Consider the following 21,970-nt stretch of genomic DNA (forward strand, 5'->3'; position numbering starts at 1 on the left):
GTCAGTACCGGGAGACGGGTCAGATGAGGAGGGTCAGTACCGGGGGACGGGTCAGACGAGGAGGGTCAGTACCGGGGGACGGGTCAGATGAGGGGGGTCAGTACCGGGGGACGGGTCAGATGAGGGGGGTCAGTACCGGGGGACGGGTCAGATGAGGAGGGTCAGTACCGGGGGACGGGTCAGATGAGGGGGGTCAGTACCGGGGGACGGGTCAGATGAGGGGGGTCAGTACCGGGGGACGGGTCAGATGAGGGGGGTCAGTACCGGGGGACGGGTCAGATGAGGGGGGTCAGTACCGGGGGACGGGTCAGATGAGGGGGGTCAGTACCGGGGGACGGGTCAGATGAGGGGGGTCAGTACCGGGGGACGGGTCAGATGAGGGGGGTCAGTACCGGGGGACGGGTCAGATGAGGGGGGTCAGTACCGGGGGACGGGTCAGATGAGGAGGGTCAGTACCGGGGGACGGGTCAGATGAGGGGGGTCAGTACCGGGGGACGGGTCAGATGAGGGGGGTCAGTACCGGGGGTCGGGTCAGATGAGGGGGGTCAGTACCGGGGGACGGGTCAGATGAGGGGGGTCAGTACCGGGGGACGGGTCAGATGAGGGGGGTCAGATATGATTATTGTCACTTTATATCGGAGCAGTATGTTCTCACACTATTACATGTGACGCTCCCCCTCTGTAGTCTCTTCCCCCGTTATTACACGGTTCTTTAGCTCTCAGGCTCCTCCACAGCACTGACACTTGCCTTGCTCTCCATACACTGGCATTACATTACATAGGATTGCTCTGTATCACTCTTACACCGCAGGGTCTGACGTGCAGTCGGTGACACCGGACACACATCACGGTAACCACCGTCCAGCACGTGGCACCGGCTCAGTCCCGGGTTACGGTCGCAGTTCCCCGCCTAACCTGTGTCAGTCCCGTGAGGCGGAACCTTTCTTGCAGGTCGGAACGTTCTGTGCCTTGTCCTGTGTTCCCGGCGGGGCGGCGCTGAGCGGACAGGCCTGCAGGGACTGAGCGGAGGCGGGGGAGACTCGCAGAGGCCGGAACAGGAGTCAGGGAAACGGGGAGCCCCGGAGCTGGGGAGAGCCCGGTCTGAGGGCAGAACCGAACCGGTGTGAGGTGAGTGTGCGCGCCCGCCCCTCGGTGCACTCCGCCGCTCCGCACGGAGACGTTGTTATGTACACGTGTGTTATATAGGGGTCCCGGGAACCATGACAAAGCCCCTCCCCCAGGTTAGTGAGAACGGGAGCCTGGGTCTATAGGCGATGGTGGATCAGTGAGTACGAGCTCATGTGTCTATAGCAGATGATGAATCAGTGGCTACAGAAACCTGGATCTATGGAGGATGATTGATCAGTGAGTATAGGACACAGGGTTTATAGTGGGTGATGGATCAGTGAGTATGAGACCCAGGGTTTATAGTGGGTGATGGATCAGTGAGTATGAGACCCAGGGTTTATAGTGGGTGATGGATCAGTGAGTATGAGACCCAGGATTTATAGTGGGTGATGGATCAGTGAGTATGAGAGCCTGGGTTTATAGTGGGTGATGGATCAGTGAGTATGAGACCCAGGGTTTATAGTGGGTGATGGATCGGTGAGTATGAGAGCCTGGGTTTATAGTGGGTGATGGATCAGTGAGTATGAGAGCCTGGGTTTATAGTGGGTGATGGATCAGTGAGTATGAGACCCAGGGTTTATAGTGGGTGATGGGTCAGTGAATATGAGAGCCTGGGTTTATAGTGGGTGATGGATCAGTGAGTATGAGACCCTGGGTTTATAGTGGGTGATGGATCAGTGAATATGAGAGCCTGGGTTTATAGTGGGTGATGGATCAGTGAGTATGAGAGCCTGGGTTTATAGTGGGTGATGGATCAGTGAGTATGAGAGCCTGGGTTTATAGTGGGTGACGGATTAGTGAGTATGAGACCCAGGGTTTATAGTGGGTGACGGATTAGTGAGTATGAGAGCCTGGGTTTATAATGGGTGATGGATCAGTGAGTGTGAGAGCCTGGGTTTATATTGGGTGATGGATCAGTGAGTATGAGAGCCTGGGTTTATATTGGGTGATGGATCAGTGAGTATGAGAGCCTGGGTTTATAGTGGGTGATGGATCAGTGAGTATGAGAGCCTGGGTTTATAGTGGGTGATGGATCAGTGAGTATGAGAGCCTGGGTTTATAGTGGGTGATGGATCAGTGAGTATGAGAGCCTGGGTTTATAGTGGGTGACGGATTAGTGAGTATGAGACCCAGGGTTTAAAGTGGGTGACGGATTAGTGAGTATGAGACCCTGGGTTTATAGTGGGTGATGGATCAGTGATTAAAGATCAATGAGTCTGAAACCCATGGCTTATACTGGGTAATGAAATACTGTGTGAGACTCATTGTCTATAGAGAATCCTGGACCAGTGAGTATGGGGCCCTCTGACTGTAGAAAATGGTGGATCAATGAGTGCAAAACCTTGAGTCTTTAGTGAGTGGATTGGCGTCTATGAGGCTTTGGGTTTATAGAGCAGGAGTGTTAAACTGCATTCCTCGAGGGCCGCAAACCATGCGTGTTTTCAAGATTACCTTAGCATTGCACAAGGTGCTGTAATCATTGTGTGTGTAGGTGATTAAATTATCACCTGTGCAGTACAAGGAAATCCTGAAAACATGACCTGTTTGCAGCCCTTGAGGAATGCAGTTTGACACCCCTGTTATAGAGCATAATGGGTCAGTGAGTGCAGAATCCTGGGTCTGTAGAGAATTGTGGATGGAGTTAGTGTGGGCTCCTGGGTCAGTAGATAATGTTGGATCAGTGAGTATGGGATCCTGGGTTTATAGTTTGTGATGGATCAAGGTATGAGACATTGGATGTATAGTGAATGATAGATTGATATACACTGGGTGCGGAAAGTATTCAGACCCCTTTAAATTTTTCACTCTTTGTTTCATTGCAGCTATTTGGTAAATTCTATAAAATTCATTTTCCTCATTAATGTTCACTCTGCACCCCATCTTGGCTAAAAAAACCTTAGGGTATGTTTCCACGTGCAGGAAACGCTGCATGTCTGACGCTGCATAGAGCTGCAGCGTCAGACACGCAGCGTCCAGATGTTACAGCATAGTGGAGGGGATTTAATGAAATCCCGTCTCCACTATGCGTGGTAATACGCACGCGGCGGCCCTGCGACTCCGGACATGCTGCGCGTCTTTTCAGATCGCAGCATGTCCGTATATCTTGCGGCGACGCTGCGTCGCCGCAAGATATAGCACAGGGTCCTATGCGATGGGTGCGATGATGCCGAATGTGTGCTGTGAACACATCCGGCATCATCGCGTCCCAGAAGGGGGCGGGGCTTAGCACAGAGCGGCAAAGCCGCTCCGACGATACCACCGGCCATCCTGAAAGTGGACACATACCCTAAGTCACATTCTGTCCATTTCCTTGTGATCCTCCTTGAGATGGTTCTCCTCCTTCAGTGGAGTCCAGCTGTGTGTAATTAAACTGATAGGACGTGATTTGTAGCGGCGCACACCTGTCTATATAAGACCTCACCGCTCACAGTGCATGTCAGACCAAATAAGAGTCACGAGGTCAAAGGAACTGGCCAAGGAGCTCAGAAACAGAATTGTGGCAAGGCACAGACCTGGCCAAGGTTACAAAAGAACTTCTGCAGGACTCAAGGTTCCTAAGAGCACAGTGGCCTCCATAATCCTTAAATGAAAGAAGTTTGGGACCTCCAGAAGTCTTCCTAGACCTGGCCGTCCAGCCAAACTGAGCAATCGTGGGAGAAGAGCCTTGGTGAGAGGTAAAGAAGATTCCCAAGATCACTGTGGCTGAGCTCCAGAGATGCAGTAGGGAGATGGGAGAAAGTTCCACAAAGTCAACTATCACTGCAGCCTCCACCAGTCGGGTCTTTATGGCAGAGTGGCCCAACGCAAGCCTCTCCTCAGTGCAAGACATATGAAAGTCAGCATAGAGTTTGCTAAAAAACACATGAAGGACTCACAGACTATGAGAAATAAGACTCTCTGGTCTGATGAAACGAAGAATGACCTCTTTGGTGATAATTCTAAGTGGTATGTGTGGAGAAAACCAGGCACTGCTCATCACCTGCCCAATACAATCCCCACAGTGAAACATGGTGGAGGCAGCATCATGCTATGGGGGTGTTTTTCAGCTGCAGGGACAGGACGACTGGTTGTCATTGAAGCAAACATGAATGCGGCCAAGTACAGAGATATCCTGGATGAAAACCTCTTCCAGAGTGCTCTGGACCTCAGACTTGGCCGAAGGTTCACCTTCCAACAAGACAATGACCCTGAGCACACAGCTAAAATAACAAAGGAGCGGCTTCAGAACAACTCTGTGACCATTCGTGACCGGCCCAGCCAGAGCCCTGACCTAAACCCAATGGAGCATCTCTGGAGAGACCTGAAAATGGCGTCCACCAACGTTCACCATCCAACCTGACGGAACTGGAGAGGATCTGCAAGGAAGAATGGCCGAGGATCCCCAAATCCAGGGGTGAGAAACTTGTTCCATCATTCCCAAGAAGACTCATGGCTGTACGAGCTCAAAAGGGGCTTCTACCAATACTGAGCAAAGGGGCTGAAGACTTATGGCCATGTGATATTAAAAAGGGTCTGAAGACTTATGACCATGTGATATTAAAAAGGGTCTGAAGACTTATGACCATGTGATATTAAAAAGGGTCTGAAGACTTATGACCATGTGATATTAAAAAGGGTCTGAAGACTTATGACCATCTGATATTAAAAAGGGTCTGAAGACTTATGGCCATGGGATATTTCAGGTTTTATTTTTTAATACATTTGCAAAAATTTCTACATTTCTGCTTTTTTTCAGTGAAGATGGGGTGCAGAGTGAACATTAAGGCTATGTTCACACGTTCCTGATTTCCCTCCTTTTTTTTCAGGACTAAAAACCGCAGCTCTTGGCAGAAAACGCAGGTCCTTTTTTTGGTGCTTTTTTGGTGCGTTTTTTAATGCAGTTTTCTATGCAGAGTCTGTGTGTTTTCTAGGAAGTTTTTTAGGGTTAAAATGGCTGAAAATACCCTACCCCTAACCCTACCCCTATTCTAACCTTAGTGGAAAAAAAAAAAAATTCTTAATTTTTTTATTGTCCCTACCTATGGGGGTGACAAAGGGGGGTCATTTACTATTTTTTCTATTTTGATCACTGATATCGGTTATATCTCAGTGATCAAAATGCACTTTGGAACGAATCTGCCGGCCGGCAGATTCGGCGGGCGCACTGCGCATGCGCATACGGGGGAGGGGGGGCGTCGGAGCAAGGGGGGGGTGGCATCGGAGCATGGGGGGGTGGGATTGGAGCACGGGGGGGCAGCTACACTGCAGCGGTTCTGCACCACAAACCGCAGAAAACCCGCAGATATTTTTTTCATCTGCGGGTTTTACTGCGGGTTTGACCTCACAATGGAGGTCTATGGGTGCAGAACCGCTGCAGTTCCGCAAAAAGAAGTGACATGGTACTTCTTTTTTACCGCGGCTATTCAGCGCGGCTTTTTCCGCGATTTTCCGCAATGTGGGCACAGCAGTTCCTGTTTTCCATAGGGTACATTGTAATGTACCCTGCATGGAAAACCGCTGCGGACCCGCAGCGGGAAAATCGCGGCGATTCCGCATGAAAAAAAGGATGGTGTGAACATGGCCTAATGAGGAAAAATGGACTTTACTGAATTTACCAAATGACTGCAATGAAACAAAAGAGCGAAAAATGTAAAGGGGTCTGAATACTTTCCGGACCCACTGTATATAGAACAATGGTTGTATAGTAGTTGATGGCTCAGTGTGTATGAGGTTCTAGTTCTTTATTGGATGATGGAACAGTAAGTATACCAAGTTATGTGTGATAGATCGGCGTGTACCAGTCCCTTGATATTTAGTCAATAATAGGTTTTTGCTTTTAGGTTGCTGGTTCTATACCAAGTGATTGATGAGACCATAGTTGTTTAATGGGTTATTGAGTCACAGCGCCTGGTTGTATACTAGATTATGGATCAGTGTGTTTGTGCCCTGTTTTGTATGAGATGATGGATCAGTGTGCATGAGCATCAGGTTGTGTATGAGATGATTGATCTTTGTGTATGAGATGATGGATCGTACTGTATGATCCCTCTTTCTCTATGAGATGATGGTGGATCAGTGTGTTTGAGCCCCAGGTTGTGTAGGTGATGGATTAGTGTGTATGAGATGATGGATAAGAGTGTTTAAGACCCTGGTTGTGTCTGAGATTATGGATCAGTGTGTATGAGCCCTTGGTTGTATATGAGATGGATCAGTGAGTGCGAGCCCAGACTGTGTATGAGATGATGGATCAGTGTGTATGAGCCCTTGGTTGTGTATGATATGATGGATCAGTGTGTATGAGACCCTGGTTGTGTATGAGATTATGAATCAACTTGATTGAGGCCCAATGGCGGTAATGTCACGTTGGTGGCAGGCTTTGTAGTGTTGAGAATCTCTCCCCCATGTTCTCACCCACCTCTCTCCCCCCCACGTGCTCACCCACCTCTCTCCCCCCCACGTGCTCACCCACCTCTCTCCCCCCCCACGTGCTCACCCACCTCTCTCCCCCCCACGTGCTCACCCACCTCTCTCCCCCCCACGTGCTCACCCACCTCTCTCCCCCCCACGTGCTCACCCACCTCTCTCCCCCCCACGTGCTCACCCACCTTTCCCCCCCCCCTCGTGCTCACCCACCCTTTCCCCCCCCCCTCGTGCTCACCCACCTTTCCCCCCCCCTCGTGCTCACCCACCTCTCCCCCCCCCACGTGCTCACCCACCTTTCCCCCCCCCCTCGTGCTCGCCCACCTTTCTCCCCCCCACGTGCTCACCCACCTCCCCCCCCACGTGCTCACCCACCTCCCCCCCACGTGCTCACCCACCTCCCCCCCCACGTGCTCACCCCACCTCTCCCCCCCCCCCCCACGTGCTCACCCACCTCTCCCCCCCCCCCACGTGCTCACCCACCTGTCCCCCCTCTTTCCCCAGGTGCTGACTTCTCCCGTCTGTGCGCTCATCTTTGACCTGTCTCCCCCATGTGCTATCCCCCCTGTGTCTCTCCTTCCTGTGCTCTGTTCTCTCCCATGTGCTGTCTCCCCCTGTTTCTCTCCTTCCTGTGCTCTGTTCTCCCCTCATGTGCTGTCTCCCCCCTGTGTCTCTCCTTCCTGTGCTCTGTTCTCCCCTCATGTGCTGTCTCCCCCTGTGTCTCTCCTTCCTGTGCTCTGTTCTCCCCTCATGTGCTGTCTCCTCCTGTGTCTCTCCTTCCTGTGCTCTGTTCTCCCCTCATGTGCTATCCCCCCTGTGTCTCTCCTTCCTGTGCTCTGTTCTCTCCCATGTGCTATCCCCCCTGTGTCTCTCCTTCCTGTGCTCTGTTCTCCCCTCATGTGCTGTCTCCCCCCTGTGTCTCTCCTTCCTGTGCTCTGTTCTCCCCCATGTGCTATCCCCCCTGTGTCTCTCCTTCCTGTGCTCTGTTCTCCCCTCATGTGCTGTCTCCCCCTGTGTCTCTCCTTCCTGTGCTCTGTTCTCCCCTCATGTGCTGTCTCCCCCTGTGTCTCTCCTTCCTGTGCTCTGTTCTCCCCTCATGTGCTGTCTCCCCCTGTGTCTCTCCTTCCTGTGCTCTGTTCTCCCCTCATGTGCTGTCTCCTCCTGTGTCTCTCCTTCCTGTGCTCTGTTCTCCCCTCATGTGCTATCCCCCCTGTGTCTCTCCTTCCTGTGCTCTGTTCTCCCCTCATGTGCTGTCTCCCCCTGTGTCTCTCCTTCCTGTGCTCTGTTCTCCCCTCATGTGCTGTCTCCCCTGTGTCTCTCCTTCCTGTGCTCTGTTCTCCCCTCATGTGCTGTCTCTCCCTGTGTCTCTCCCTCCTGTGCTCTGTTCTCCCCTCATGTGCTATCCCCCCTGTGTCTCTCCTTCCTGTGCTCTGTTCTCCCCCATGTGCTGTCTCCCCTGTGTCTCTCCTTCCTGTGCTCTGTTCTCCCCTCATGTGCTGTCTCTCCCTGTGTCTCTCCTTCCTGTGCTCTGTTCTCCCCTCATGTGCTGTCTCCCCCCTGTGTCTCTCCTTCCTGTGCTCTGTTCTCCCCTCATGTGCTGTCTCCCCTGTGTCTCTCCTTCCTGTGCTCTGTTCTCCTCTCATGTGCTGTCTCCCCCTGTGTCTCTCCTTCCTGTGCTCTGTTCTCCCCTCATGTGCTGTCTCCCCTGTGTCTCTCCTTCCTGTGCTCTGTTCTCCCCTCATGTGCTGTCTCCCCCTGTGTCTCTCCTTCCTGTGCTCTGTTCTCCCCTCATGTGCTGTCTCCCGTCTCTCTCCTTCCTGTGCTCTGTTCTCCCCCCATGTGCTATCCACCCTGTGTCTCTCCTTCCTGTGCTCTGTTCTCCCCCATGTGCTGTCTCCCCTGTGTCTCTCCTTCCTGTGCTCTGTTCTCCCCTCGTGTGCTGTCTCCCCTGTGTCTCTCCTTCCTGTGCTCTGTTCTCCCCTCATGTGCTGTCTCCCCTGTGTCTCTCCTTCCTGTGCTCTGTTCTCCCCTCATGTGCTGTCTCCCCCTGTGTCTCTCCTTCCTGTGCTCTGTTCTCCCCTCATGTGCTGTCTCTCCTTCCTGTGCTCTGTTCTCCCCTCATGTGCTGTCTCCCCCCTGTGTCTCTCCTTCCTATGCTCTGTTCTCCCCTCATGTGCTGTCTCCCCCTGTGTCTCTCCTTCCTGTGCTCTGTTCTCCCCTCATGTGCTGTCTCCCCCTGTGTCTCTCCTTCCTGTGCTCTGTTCTCCCCTCATGTGCTGTCTCCCCCTGTGTCTCTCCTTCCTGTGCTCTGTTCTCCCCTCATGTGCTGTCTCCCCCTGTGTCTCTCCTTCCTGTGCTCTGTTCTCCCCCATGTGCTGTCTCCCCCCTGTGTCTCTCCTTCCTGTGCTCTGTTCTCCCCTCATGTGCTGTCTCCCCCTGTGTCTCTCCTTCCTGTGCTCTGTTCTCCCCTCATGTGCTGTCTCTCCTTCCTGTGCTCTATTCTCCCCTCATGTGCTGTCTCCCCCCTGTGTCTCTCCTTCCTGTGCTCTGTTCTCCCCTCATGTGCTGTCTCCCCCTGTGTCTCTCCTTCCTGTGCTCTGTTCTCCCCTCATGTGCTGTCTCCCCCTGTGTCTCTCCTTCCTGTGCTCTGTTCTCCCCTCATGTGCTGTCTCCCCTGTGTCTCTCCTTCCTGTGCTCTGTTCTCCCCTCATGTGCTGTCTCCCCTGTGTCTCTCCTTCCTGTGCTCTGTTCTCCCCCATTTGCTGTCTCCCCCTGTGTTTCTCCTTCCTGTGCTCTGTTCTCCCCTCATGTGCTGTCTCCCCCCTGTGTCTCTCCTTCCTGTGCTCTGTTCTCCCCTCATGTGCTGTCTCCCCCTGTGTCTCTCCTTCCTGTGCTCTGTTCTCCCCTCATGTGCTGTCTCTCCTTCCTGTGCTCTGTTCTCCCCTCATGTGCTGTCTCCCCCCTGTGTCTCTCCTTCCTGTGCTCTGTTCTCCCCTCATGTGCTGTCTCCCCCTGTGTCTCTCCTTCCTGTGCTCTGTTCTCCCCTCATGTGCTGTCTCTCCTTCCTGTGCTCTGTTCTCCCCTCATGTGCTGTCTCCCCCCTGTGTCTCTCCTTCCTGTGCTCTGTTCTCCCCTCATGTGCTGTCTCTCCCCTGTGTCTCTCCTTCCTGTGCTCTGTTCTCCCCTCATGTGCTGTCTCCCCCTGTGTCTCTCCTTCCTGTGCTCTGTTCTCCCCTCATGTGCTGTCTCTCCTTCCTGTGCTCTGTTCTCCCCTCATGTGCTGTCTCCCCCCTGTGTCTCTCCTTCCTGTGCTCTGTTCTCCCCTCATGTGCTGTCTCCCCCTGTGTCTCTCCTTCCTGTGCTCTGTTCTCCCCTCATGTGCTGTCTCCCCCCTGTGTCTCTCCTTCCTGTGCTCTGTTCTCCCCTCATGTGCTGTCTCCCCCTGTGTCTCTCCTTCCTGTGCTCTGTTCTCCCCTCATGTGCTGTCTCCCCCTGTGTCTCTCCTTCCTGTGCTCTGTTCTCCCCTCATGTGCTGTCTCCCCCTGTGTCTCTCCTTCCTGTGCTCTGTTCTCCCCTCATGTGCTGTCTCCCCCTGTGTCTCTCCTTCCTGTGCTCTGTTCTCCCCTCATGTGCTGTCTCCCCCTGTGTCTCTCCTTCCTGTGCTCTGTTCTCCCCTCATGTGCTGTCTCCCCCTGTGTCTCTCCTTCCTGTGCTCTGTTCTCCCCTCATGTGCTGTCTCCCCCTGTGTCTCTCCTTCCTGTGCTCTGTTCTCCCCTCATGTGCTGTCTCCCCCCTGTGTCTCTCCTTCCTGTGCTCTGTTCTCCCCTCATGTGCTGTCTCCCCCTGTGTCTCTCCTTCCTGTGCTCTGTTCTCCCCTCATGTGCTGTCTCCCCCTGTGTCTCTCCTTCCTGTGCTCTGTTCTCCCCTCATGTGCTGTCTCCCCCTGTGTCTCTCCTTCCTGTGCTCTGTTCTCCCCTCATGTGCTGTCTCCCCCCTGTGTCTCTCCTTCCTGTGCTCTGTTCTCCCCTCATGTGCTGTCTCCCCCTGTGTCTCTCCTTCCTGTGCTCTGTTCTCCCCTCATGTGCTGTCTCCCCTGTGTCTCTCCTTCCTGTGCTCTGTTCTCCCCTCATGTGCTGTCTCCCCCTGTGTCTCTCCTTCCTGTGCTCTGTTCTCCCCTCATGTGCTGTCTCCCCCCTGTGTCTCTCCTTCCTGTGCTCTGTTCTCCCCTCATGTGCTGTCTCCCCCTGTGTCTCTCCTTCCTGTGCTCTGTTCTCCCCTCATGTGCTGTCTCCCCCTGTGTCTCTCCTTCCTGTGCTCTGTTCTCCCCTCATGTGCTGTCTCCCCCTGTGTCTCTCCTTCCTGTGCTCTGTTCTCCCCTCATGTGCTGTCTCCCCCTGTGTCTCTCCTTCCTGTGCTCTGTTCTCCCCTCATGTGCTGTCTCCCCTGTGTCTCTCCTTCCTGTGCTCTGTTCTCCCCTCATGTGCTGTCTCCCCCTGTGTCTCTCCTTCCTGTGCTCTGTTCTCCCCTCATGTGCTGTCTCTCCTTCCTGTGCTCTGTTCTCCCCTCATGTGCTGTCTCCCCCCTGTGTCTCTCCTTCCTGTGCTCTGTTCTCCCCTCATGTGCTGTCTCCCCCCTGTGTCTCTCCTTCCTGTGCTCTGTTCTCCCCTCATGTGCTGTCTCCCCCTGTGTCTCTCATTCCTGTGCTCTGTTCTCCCCTCATGTGCTGTCTCCCCCTGTGTCTCTCCTTCCTGTGCTCTGTTCTCCCCTCATGTGCTGTCTCCCCTGTGTCTCTCCTTCCTGTGCTCTGTTCTCCCCTCATGTGCTGTCTCTCCTTCCTGTGCTCTGTTCTCCCCTCATGTGCTGTCTCCCCCCTGTGTCTCTCCTTCCTGTGCTCTGTTCTCCCCTCATGTGCTGTCTCCCCTGTGTCTCTCCTTCCTGTGCTCTGTTCTCCCCTCATGTGCTGTCTCCCCCTGTGTCTCTCCTTCCTGTGCTCTGTTCTCCCCTCATGTGCTGTCTCCCCCCTGTGTCTCTCCTTCCTGTGCTCTGTTCTCCCCCATGTGCTGTCTCCCCTGTGTCTCTTCTTCCCGTGCTTCTGTTCTCCCCTCATGTGCTGTCTCCTCCCTGTGTCTCTCCTTCCTGTGCTCTGTTCTCCCCTCATGTGCTGTCTCCCCCTGTGTCTCTCCTTCCTGTGCTCTGTTCTCCCCTCATGTGCTGTCTCCCCTGTGTCTCTCCTTCCTGTGCTCTGTTCTCCCCCCTGTGTCTCTCCTTCCTGTGCTCTGTTCTCCCCTCATGTGCTGTCTCCCCCCTGTGTCTCTCCTTCCTGTGCTCTGTTCTCCCCTCATGTGCTGTCTCCCCCCTGTGTCTCTTCTTCCTGTGCTTTGTTCTCCCCTCATGTGCTGTCTCCTCCCTGTGTCTCTCCTTCCTGTGCTCTGTTCTCCCCTCATGTGCTGTCTCCCCCTGTGTCTCTCCTTCCTGTGCTCTGTTCTCCCCTCATGTGCTGTCTCCCCTGTGTCTCTCCTTCCTGTGCTCTGTTCTCCCCCCTGTGTCTCTCCTTCCTGTGCTCTGTTCTCCCCTCATGTGCTGTCTCCCCCCTGTGTCTCTCCTTCCTGTGCTCTGTTCTCCCCTCATGTGCTGTCTCCCCCTGTGTCTCTTCTTCCTGTGCTTTGTTCTCCCCTCATGTGCTGTCTCCCCTGTGTCTCTCCTTCCTGTGCTCTGTTCTCCCCCCTGTGTCTCTCCTTCCTGTGCTCTGTTCTCCCCTCATGTGCTGTCTCCCCCCTGTGTCTCTCCTTCCTGTGCTCTGTTCTCCCCCATTTGCTGTCTCCCCTGTGTCTCTCCTTCCTGTGCTCTGTTCTCCCCTCATGTGCTGTCTCCCCCTGTGTCTCTCCTTCCTGTGCTCTGTTCTCCCCTCATGTGCTGTCTCCCCCCTGTGTCTCTCCTTCCTGTGCTCTGTTCTCCCCTCATGTGCTGTCTCCCCCCTGTGTCTCTCCTTCCTGTGCTCTGTTCTCCCCCCTGTGTCTCTTCTTCCTGTGCTCTGTTCTCCCCTCATGTGCTGTCTCCCCCCTGTGTCTCTCCTTCCTGTGCTCTGTTCTCCCCCCTGTGTCTCTTCTTCCTGTGCTCTGTTCTCCCCTCATGTGCTGTCTCCCCCCTGTGTCTCTTCTTCCTGTGCTCTGTTCTCCCCTCATGTGCTGTCTCCCCCTGTGTCTCTCCTTCCTGTGCTCTGTTCTCCTCTCATGTGCTGTCTCCCCTGTGTCTCTCCTTCCTGTGCTCTGTTCTCCCCCATGTGCTGTCTCCCCTGTGTCTCTTCTTCCTGTGCTCTGTTCTCCCCTCATGTGCTGTCTCCCCCTGTGTCTCTCCTTCCTGTGCTCTGTTCTCCCCTCATGTGCTGTCTCCCCCCTGTGTCTCTTCTTCCTGTGCTCTGTTCTCCCCTCATGTGCTGTCTCCCCCCTGTGTCTCTTCTTCCTGTGCTCTGTTCTCCCCTCATGTGCTGTCTCCCCCCTGTGTCTCTCCTTCCTGTGCTCTGTTCTCCCCTCATGTGCTGTCTCCCCCCTGTGTCTCTCCTTCCTGTGCTCTGTTCTCCCCTCATGTGCTGTCTCCCCCTGTGTCTCTCCTTCCTGTGCTCTGTTCTCCCCTCATGTGCTGTCTCCCCCCTGTGTCTCTTCTTCCTGTGCTCTGTTCTCCCCTCATGTGCTGTCTCCCCCCTGTGTCTCTCCTTCCTGTGCTCTGTTCTCCCCCATTTGCTGTCTCCCCCCTGTGTTTCTCCTTCCTGTGCTCTGTTCTCCCCTCATGTGCTGTCTCCCCCCTGTGTCTCTCCTTCCTGTGCTCTGTTCTCCCCTCATGTGCTGTCTCCCCCTGTTTCTCTCCTTCCTGTGCTCTTTTCTCCCCTCATGTGCTGTCTCCCCCCTGTGTCTCTCCTTCCTGTGCTCTGTTCTCCCCTCATGTGCTGTCTCCCCCTGTGTCTCTTCTTCCTGTGCTCTGTTCTCCCCTCATGTGCTGTCTCCCCCCTGTGTCTCTCCTTCCTGTGCTCTGTTCTCCCCTCATGTGCTGTCTCCCCCTGTGTCTCTCCTTCCTGTGCTCTGTTCTCCCCTCATGTGCTGTCTCCCCCGTGTCTCTCCTTCCTGTGCTCTGTTCTCCCCTCATGTGCTGTCTCTCCCCTGTGTCTCTCCTTCCTGTGCTCTGTTCTCCCCTCATGTGCTGTCTCTCCCCTGTGTCTCTCCTTCCTGTGCTCTGTTCTCCCCTCATGTGCTGTCTCCCCCCTGTGTCTCTCCTTCCTGTGCTCTGTTCTCCCCTCATGTGCTGTCTCCCCTGTGTCTCTCCTTCCTGTGCTATGTTCTCCCCTCATGTGCTGTCTCCCCCCTGTGTCTCTCCTTCCTGTGCTCTGTTCTCCCCCATTTGCTGTCTCCCCTGTGTCTCTCCTTCCTGTGCTCTGTTCTCCCCTCATGTGCTGTCTCCCCCTGTGTCTCTCCTTCCTGTGCTCTGTTCTCCCCTCATGTGCTGTCTCCCCCCTGTGTCTCTCCTTCCTGTGCTCTGTTCTCCCCTCATGTGCTGTCTCCCCCCTGTGTCTCTCCTTCCTGTGCTCTGTTCTCCCCCCTGTGTCTCTTCTTCCTGTGCTCTGTTCTCCCCTCATGTGCTGTCTCCCCCCTGTGTCTCTCCTTCCTGTGCTCTGTTCTCCCCCCTGTGTCTCTTCTTCCTGTGCTCTGTTCTCCCCTCATGTGCTGTCTCCCCCCTGTGTCTCTTCTTCCTGTGCTCTGTTCTCCCCTCATGTGCTGTCTCCCCCTGTGTCTCTCCTTCCTGTGCTCTGTTCTCCCCTCATGTGCTGTCTCCCCCCTGTGTCTCTCCTTCCTGTGCTCTGTTCTCCCCTCATGTGCTGTCTCCCCTGTGTCTCTCCTTCCTGTGCTCTGTTCTCCCCTCATGTGCTGTCTCCCCCCTGTGTCTCTCCTTCCTGTGCTCTGTTCTCCCCTCATGTGCTGTCTCCCCTGTGTCTCTCCTTCCTGTGCTATGTTCTCCCCTCATGTGCTGTCTCCCCCCTGTGTCTCTCCTTCCTGTGCTCTGTTCTCCCCCATTTGCTGTCTCCCCTGTGTCTCTCCTTCCTGTGCTCTGTTCTCCCCTCATGTGCTGTCTCCCCCTGTGTCTCTCCTTCCTGTGCTCTGTTCTCCCCTCATGTGCTGTCTCCCCCCTGTGTCTCTCCTTCCTGTGCTCTGTTCTCCCCTCATGTGCTGTCTCCCCCCTGTGTCTCTCCTTCCTGTGCTCTGTTCTCCCCCCTGTGTCTCTTCTTCCTGTGCTCTGTTCTCCCCTCATGTGCTGTCTCCCCCCTGTGTCTCTCCTTCCTGTGCTCTGTTCTCCCCCCTGTGTCTCTTCTTCCTGTGCTCTGTTCTCCCCTCATGTGCTGTCTCCCCCCTGTGTCTCTTCTTCCTGTGCTCTGTTCTCCCCTCATGTGCTGTCTCCCCCTGTGTCTCTCCTTCCTGTGCTCTGTTCTCCCCTCATGTGCTGTCTCCCCCCTGTGTCTCTCCTTCCTGTGCTCTGTTCTCCCCTCATGTGCTGTCTCCCCTGTGTCTCTCCTTCCTGTGCTCTGTTCTCCCCTCATGTGCTGTCTCCCCCTGTGTCTCTCCTTCCTGTGCTCTGTTCTCCCCTCATGTGCTGTCTCCCCCTGTGTCTCTCCTTCCTGTGCTCTGTTCTCCCCTCATGTGCTGTCTCCCCCCTGTGTCTCTCCTTCCTGTGCTCTGTTCTCCCCCATTTGCTGTCTCCCCTGTGTCTCTCCTTCCTGTGCTCTGTTCTCCCCTCATGTGCTGTCTCCCCCTGTGTCTCTCCTTCCTGTGCTCTGTTCTCCCCTCATGTGCTGTCTCCCCCTGTGTCTCTCCTTCCTGTGCTCTGTTCTCCCCCATGTGCTGTCTCCCCTGTGTCTCTTCTTCCTGTGCTCTGTTCTCCCCTCATGTGCTGTCTCCCCCCTGTGTCTCTTCTTCCTGTGCTCTGTTCTCCCCTCATGTGCTGTCTCCCCCCTGTGTCTCTCCTTCCTGTGCTCTGTTCTCCCCTCATGTGCTGTCTCCCCCCTGTGTCTCTCCTTCCTGTGCTCTGTTCTCCCCTCATGTGCTGTCTCCCCCTGTGTCTCTCCTTCCTGTGCTCTGTTCTCCCCTCATGTGCTGTCTCCCCCCTGTGTCTCTCCTTCCTGTGCTCTGTTCTCCCCTCATGTGCTGTCTCCCCCTGTGTCTCTCCTTCCTGTGATCTGTTCTCCCCTCATGTGCTGTCTCCCCCCTGTGTCTCTCCTTCCTGTGCTCTGTTCTCCCCTCATGTGCTGTCTCCCCCTGTGTCTCTCCTTCCTGTGATCTGTTCTCCCCTCATGTGCTGTCTCCCCCCTGTGTCTCTCCTTCCTGTGCTCTGTTCTCCCCTCATGTGCTGTCTCTCCCCTGTGTCTCTCCTTCCTGTGCTCTGTTCTCCCCTCATGTGCTGTCTCTCCCCTGTGTCTCTCCTTCCTGTGCTCTGTTCTCCCCTCATGTGCTGTCTCTCCCCTGTGTCTCTCCTTCCTGTGCTCTGTTCTCCCCTCATGTGCTGTCTCCCCTGTGTCTCTCCTTCCTGTGCTCTGTTCTCCCCCCTGTGTCTCTCCTTCCTGTGCTCTGTTCTCCCCTCATGTGCTGTCTCCCCCCTGTGTCTCTCCTTCCTGTGCTCTGTTCTCCCCTCATGTGCTGTCTCCCCTGTGTCTCTCCTTCCTGTGCTCTGTTCTCCCCCCTGTGTCTCTCCTTCCTGTGCTCTGTTCTCCCCTCATGTGCTGTCTCCCCCCTGTGTCTCTCCTTCCTGTGCTCTGTTCTCCCCTCATGTGCTGTCTCCCCTGTGTCTCTCCTTCCTGTGCTCTGTTCTCCCCCCTGTGTCTCTCCTTCCTGTGCTCTGTTCTCCCCTCATGTGCTGTCTCCCCCCTGTGTCTCTCCTTCCTGTGCTCTGTTCTCCCCCATTTGCTGTCTCCCCTGTGTCTCTTCTTCCTGTGCTCTGTTCTCCCCTCATGTGCTGTCTCCCCCTGTGTCTCTCCTTCCTGTGCTCTGTTCTCCCCCATTTGCTGTCTCCCCTGTGTCTCTTCTTCCTGTGCTCTGTTCTCCCCTCATGTGCTGTCTCCCCCTGTGTCTCTCCTTCCTGTGCTCTGTTCTCCCCCATTTGCTGTCTCCCCTGTGTCTCTCCTTCCTGTGCTCTGTTCTCCCCTCATGTGCTTTCTCCCCCTGTGCTCGGTCTCTCTCACCCCTGTGCGCTTTGATCGCAGAGGACACACTTTGTGAGGTAAAATATTTTTTAAAAACAGTCAGTGAAATATTTTACCTCACAAAATGACTCCTCTGTGACCCTGCTGTAATGTCAGTATTGTCTCTTGCTTCCTCCCCTGCCCAGGAGATGTGCGATGCTCCGTACACCGTCAGACACAGACAGTTTTTTAAATGAACTTTCGTTTGTGGGAAAACCCCTTTAATGTGACCGGCGTCCTCTGCCTGTAGACACGTCGCACATCTGCCACTGATATCATCCCAGTGATTCACTGCAGGGAATCCGCACAGGCGCAGTGAATCAGGCCGCCGCCATCCTTGTGCAGACAGATAACGGCGGTCACATTAAAACTGTGCTCCTCCTGTACAAAGATGGCGGCGGTCAGTGAATCATTCGGCTGATCCCGGTGGCGGCGTGTTCGTCACGGTGTTCCGCTGGTGGTACCGCGCAAGAGGCTGTGTGTGTGTGTGGTGCATACAGCGTGTAGAGTGTGTGTGATGCGGTGGTGTTCCGCTGGTGGTACTGCGCTATAGGTTTGTACCAGCAGTTTCCATATTGAGACACCCATCACTCGGGTGTCCCAGAATGGCGGTCGGTGAACTTCCTCCGCCTGAAATTCTGGGATACGGTGACATCTGGACCGAACAGGAAATGAAAACATTACAAGGCAATTATATAAGCAGATGTGTATGTAATGATGGATCAGTGTGTATGAGTCCCTTGTTGTGTGTGAGATGATGGATCAGTGTGTATGAGCCTCTGGTTGTGAGATGATGGATCAGTGTGTATGAGCCTCTGGTTGTGAGATGATGGATCAGTGTGTATGAGTCCCTGGTTGTGTATGAGATGATGGATCAGTGTGTATGAGTCCCTGGTTGTGTATGTAATGATGGATCAGTGTGTATGAGTCCCTTGTTGTGTGTGAGATGATGGATCAGTGTGTATGAGCCTCTGGTTGTGAGATGATGGATCAGTGTGTATGAGTCCCTGGTTGTGTATGTAATGATGGATCAGTGTGTATGAGTCCCTTGTTGTGTGTGAGATGATGGATCAGTGTGTATGAGCCTCTGGTTGTGAGATGATGGATCAGTGTGTATGAGCCCCTGGTTGTGAATGAGATGATGGATCAGTGTGTATGAGCCTCTGGTTGTGTGTGAGATGATGGATCAGTGTGTATGAGCCCCTGGTTGTGTATGAAATGATGGATCAGTGTGTATGAGCCCCTGGTTGTGTATGAAATGATGGATCAGTGTGTATGAGTCCCTGGTTGTGTATGAGATGATGGATCAGTGTGTATGAGCCCCTGGTTGTGTATGAAATGATGGATCAGTGTGTATGAGCCTCTGGTTGTGTATGAGATGATGGATCAGTGTGTATGAGCCTCTGGTTGTGTGTGAGATGATGGATCAGTGTGTATGAGCCCCTGGTTGTGTATGAAATGATGGATCAGTGTGTATGAGCCCCTGGTTGTGTATGAAATGATGGATCAGTGTGTATGAGTCCCTGGTTGTGTATGAGATGATGGATCAGTGTGTATGAGTCCCTGGTTGTGTATGAAATGATGGATCAGTGTGTATGAGCCCCTGGTTGTGTATGAGATGATGGATCAGTGTGTATGAGCCTCTGGTTGTGTATGAGATGATGGATCAGTGTGTATGAGTCCCTGGTTGTGAATGAGATGATGGATCAGTGTGTATGAGCCCCTGGTTGTGTATGAGATGATGGATCAGTGTGTATGAGCCCCTGGTTGTGTGTGAGATGATGGATCAGTGTGTATGAGTCCCTTGTTGTGTATGAGATGATGGATCACTGTGTATGAGCGCCTGGTTGTGTATGAAATGATGGATCAGTGTGTATGAGCCTCTGGTTGTGTATGAGATGATGGATCAGTATGTATGAGTCCGTTGTTGTGAGTGAGATGATGGATCAGTGTGTATGAGTCCCTTGTTGTGTGTGAGATGATGGATCAGTGTGTATGAGTCCCTTGTTGTGTATGAGATGATGGATCAGTGTGTATGAGTCCCTTGTTGTGAATGAGATGATGGATCAGTGTGTATGAGTCCCTTGTTGTGTATGAGATGATGGATCAGTGTGTATGAGTCCCTGGTTGTGTGTGAGATGATGGATCAGTGTGTATGAGTCCCTTGTTGTGTGTGAGATGATGGATCAGTGTGTATGAGTCCCTTGTTGTGTGTGAAATGATGGATCAGTGTGTATGAGCCCCTTGTTGTGAATGAGATGATGGATCAGTGTGTATGAGTCCCTTGTTGTGTGTGAGATGATGGATCAGTGTGTATGAGTCCCTGGTTGTGTATGAGATGATGGATCAGTGTGTATGAGTCCCTGGTTGTGTATGAAATGATGGATCAGTGTGTATGAGCCCCTGGTTGTGTATGAAATGATGGATCAGTGTGTATGAGTTCCTGGTTGTGTATGAAATGATGGATCAGTGTGTATGAGTCCCTTGTTGCGTGTGAGATGATGGATCAGTGTGTATGAGCTTCTGGTTGTGTATGAAATGATGGATCAGTGTATATGAGCCCCTGGTTGTGTATGAAATGATGGATCAGTGTGTATGAGTCCCTGGTTGTGTATGAAATGATGGATCAGTGTGTATGAGCCCCTGGTTGTGTATGAGATGATGGATCAGTGTGTATGAGTCCCTGGTTGTGTATGAAATGATGGATCAGTGTGTATGAGCCCCTGGTTGTGTATGAGATGATGGATCACGTTCCCACTTCTCAGCATGTGATTGGGGGTTGCGGCTGCAAGGGTTAATGTATGTCCCCTCCCTCAGTCCAGCATTCATCCTCTGTCCTATGCTGTAATGGGAGCAAACAGTTGCGGCCCAAAGTATTGACACCCCTGCAATTCTGTCAGATAAAACTAAATTTCTTCCTGAAAATGATTGCAATCACAAATTATTTGGTATTACAATCTTTAATTTGTCTTAAATGAAAAAACACAAAAAGAATTGTCCTAAAGCCAAATTGAATATAATTCCACACCAAACATAAAAAAGGGGGTGGACAAAAGTATTAGCACCATTCGAAAAATCATGTGATGCTTCTCTAATTAGTGTAATTAACAGCGCCTGTAACTTACCTGTGGCACCTAACAGGTGTTGGCAATAACTAAATCACACTTGCGGTCAGCTGACATGGATTAAAGTTGACTCAACCTCTGTCCTGTGTCCTTGTGTGACCACATTGAGCGTGGAGAAAAGAAAGAAGACCAAAGAATTGTCTGAGGACTTGAGAAACCAAATTGTGAGGAAGCATGAGCAATCTCAAGGCTACAAGTCCATCTCCAAAGACCTGAATGTTCCTGTGTCTACCGTGCGCAGTGTCATCAAGAAGTGTAAAGCCCATGGCACTGTGGCTAACCTCCCTAGATGTGGACGGAAAAGAAAAATTGACAAGAGATTTCAACGCAAGATTGTGCGGATGTTGGATAAAGAACCTCGACTAACATCCAAACAAGTTCAAGCTGCCCTGCAGTCCGAGGGTAGAACATTGTCAACCCGTACTATCCGTCGGCGTCTGAATGAAAAGGGACTGTATGGTAGACCCAGGAAGACCCCACTTCTTACCCCGAGACATGAAAAAGCCAGGCTGGAGTTTGCCAAAACTTACCTGAAAAGGCCTAAAACGTTTTGGAAGAATGTTCACTGGTCAGATGAGACAAAAGTAGAGCTTTTTGGGCAAAGGCATCAACATAGAGTTTACAGGAGAAAAAAAAGAGGCATTCAAAGAAAAGAACACAGTCCCTACAGTCAAACATGGTGGAGGTTCCCTGATGTTTTGGGGTTGCTTTGCTGCCTCTGGCACTAGACTGCTTGACCGTGTGCATGGCATTATGAAGTCTGAAGACTACCAACAAATTTTACAGCATAATGTAGCACCCAGTGTGAGAAAGCTGGGTCTCCCTCAGAGGTCATGGGTCTTCCAGCAGGACAATGACCCAAAACACACTTCAAAAAGCACTAGAAAATGGTTTGAGAGAAAGCACTGGAGAATTCTAAGGTGGCAGCAATGAGTCCAGACCTGAATCCCATAGAACACCTGTGGAGAGATCTAAAAATGGCAGTTTGGAGAAGGCGCCCTTCAAATATCAGGGACCTGGAGCAGTTCGCCAAAGAAGAATGGTCTAAAATTCCAGCAGAGCATTGTAAGAAACTCATCGATTGTTACTGGAAGCGGTTGGTCGCAGGTATTTTGGCTAAAGGTTGTGCCACCAAGTATTAGGCTGAGGGTGCCAATACTTTGTCTGGCCCATTTTTGGAGTTTTGTGTGAAATGATCAATGTTATGCTTTTTGCTTCATTCTCTTTTGTGCTTTTTCATTTAAGACAAATTAAATGAAGATAATAATACCAAAGAATTTGTGATTGCAATCATTTTCAGGAAGAAACTGAGTATTATCTGACAGAATTGCAGGGGTGTCAATACTTTTGGCCACAACTGTAAATCACACACCGACCCAGGCCACACACCCGCTCATACACGCTGCCACCACTCACCGAATACACGGGCGATGAGTCCTGGAAATATTATTACTACTGTCTGCCAATCAGCAGGGTCACACACTCTAAGCTTATGGATTATTTTAGAACATACAAGGTTCAGACTTATTAAAGTTTTCAGCTTTAAAGGGAACCTGTCACCCCCAATATCTATGGTGGGGTAAGCCCACCATCATCAGGGGCTTATCTACAGCATTCTGTAATGCTGTAGATAAGCCCCCGATGTAACCTGAAAGAGGAGAAAAAGAGATTAGATTATACTCACCCAGGGGCGGTCCCGCTGCGGTCTGGTCAAATGGGTGTCTCAGGTCCGCTCCGGCGCCTCACATCTTCATTCCATGACGTCCTCTTCTGGTCTTCACGCCGCGGCTATAGCGCAGTCGTACTTTGTCTGCCCTGTGGAGGGCAGAGCAAAGTACTGCAGTGCGCAGGTGCTGGGCATCTGACCTTTCCGGCGCCTGCGCACTGCAGTACTTTGCTCTGCCCTCAACAGGGCAGACAAACTACGCCTGCGCTGGAGCCGCAGCATGAAGACCAGAAGAGGACGTCATGGAATGAAGATGGGAGGCGCTGTTCCGGACCTGAGACACCTATCGGAGCAGAACTGCCCCTGGGTGAGTATAATGTAACCTCTTTTTCTCCTCTTTCAGGACACATCGGGGCTTATCTACAGCATTACAGA

At 52.8% G+C, this 21,970-nt stretch overlaps 2 protein-coding genes across 3 annotated transcripts in view; one reads left to right on the forward strand and one right to left on the reverse strand.

The window, feature by feature from the left end:
* ZMYND10 (zinc finger MYND-type containing 10) overlaps positions 1 to 989 on the reverse strand; it is a 55,350-nt gene extending 54,361 nt beyond the window's left edge. Inside the window, exon 1 of one of the 2 annotated variants that reach the window (XM_069736059.1) lies at positions 916 to 989. The gene's annotated coding sequence lies outside the window, so the exon portion shown is untranslated. Of the gene's footprint in view, positions 1 to 748 lie in introns of both variants that reach the window. The other variant, XM_069736057.1, reaches the window with a different exon arrangement.
* A 5-nt stretch (positions 990 to 994) lies between these two features.
* The window catches only part of RAD54L2 (RAD54 like 2), a 65,124-nt gene continuing 44,148 nt past the window's right edge, over positions 995 to 21,970 (forward strand). The window contains exon 1 of the mRNA XM_069736056.1: positions 995 to 1,128. The gene's annotated coding sequence lies outside the window, so the exon portion shown is untranslated. The remainder of the gene's footprint in view (positions 1,129 to 21,970) is intronic.

The sequence above is a fragment of the Ranitomeya imitator genome, chromosome 8, assembly GCF_032444005.1.
Source record: "Ranitomeya imitator isolate aRanImi1 chromosome 8, aRanImi1.pri, whole genome shotgun sequence".
Classification (NCBI taxonomy): Eukaryota; Metazoa; Chordata; class Amphibia; order Anura; family Dendrobatidae; genus Ranitomeya; species Ranitomeya imitator.